Genomic DNA, 1,029 nt, shown 5'->3' with positions numbered 1-1,029 from the left:
GGCCGGCCCGGGGCCCCGCTCAGGCCGGAGTGGCGGGGCGCGCTCGCGCCGTCCCCCAGCCCCTCCCGCGCTCCCTCGCACGCCGCCCGGGCGCGGCCGCCCGGCCCGCTAGGCGCTGCCCGATGTCCCGGCGGGGGGCGGTGCGGGGCAGTGGGGCGGTGGCGGCTGCGGCGGCGGCGCCGCACTCCTCATAGTGTTGGCCCCTCAGCTGCCCTGGGCTCCGCGCCACTCCACTCCGCGCCGGCAGCCGCCCGGCTCGCACTCCACTCGGGCCGTCTCGGCTCGGCGCAGCTCTGCGCCCCTCAGCGCCGCCGTGCGGGCCCGGCCGCCGCGCTCCGCTCCACTCGCTCGCCCGGCGCCGCGCTGCTCCGCTCCCGCCCGCCCGTCTGCCCGCCGGCAGCCCGCTCCGCGCCGCTCCCTGCCTCGCTCGCGCCCTCCTAGGCCCTCCGGCCGGCCCGCTGCCCGGCCCTTCGGGCTTCGCTCGCGCTCTGGCCGTTCGCCGGGGCCGGGGCCGGTCCCGGGTCAGCTCTGCTCCGGTTCCGCTCCCGCTGCTCCCGGAGTTCCAGCTCGGGCGGGCCACCTGGCTCCGGGCGGCGCCACAGGCGCCGGACGCCGACGCGGGGCTTTACTTAGTGCGCCTCTCGCTTCCGCCTCTCGTTCCACCGCTGTGGCTGCCGCCGAGCGGCATGGCCCCGTGGCTCCCGCTGGCCATGCCCCCTCAGTCTGTCGCCATCTTCCGCTGTGCGGAGAACACCTTGAGAGCCCGTGTGCGAGTGTGTTTGGGGGGGAGCAGGGCGGAGAAAGAGGCACGAAGAGGCGGAGGGAGCGGGACTAGGGCCCCGACTGCGCCTGCGCCTCAGGACTCCCCCCGCCACCCCCCACCCCAGCCGGCCGCAGCCTGTGCTGTTTGGGGATGTTTCCAGTCCACCCCCAACTCCATTCACTTCAGCGCCTCCGTTCATCCGCCCGCTCCCCGCGTGCACACGCCGCACGCTGAGTCCCAGGCCCCGGTGCTCCCCCTCCCCCGCC

Source organism: Phacochoerus africanus, chromosome X, assembly GCF_016906955.1.
Source record: "Phacochoerus africanus isolate WHEZ1 chromosome X, ROS_Pafr_v1, whole genome shotgun sequence".
NCBI classification, from domain to species: Eukaryota; Metazoa; Chordata; class Mammalia; order Artiodactyla; family Suidae; genus Phacochoerus; species Phacochoerus africanus.
This window is presented reverse-complemented; position numbering follows the sequence as displayed.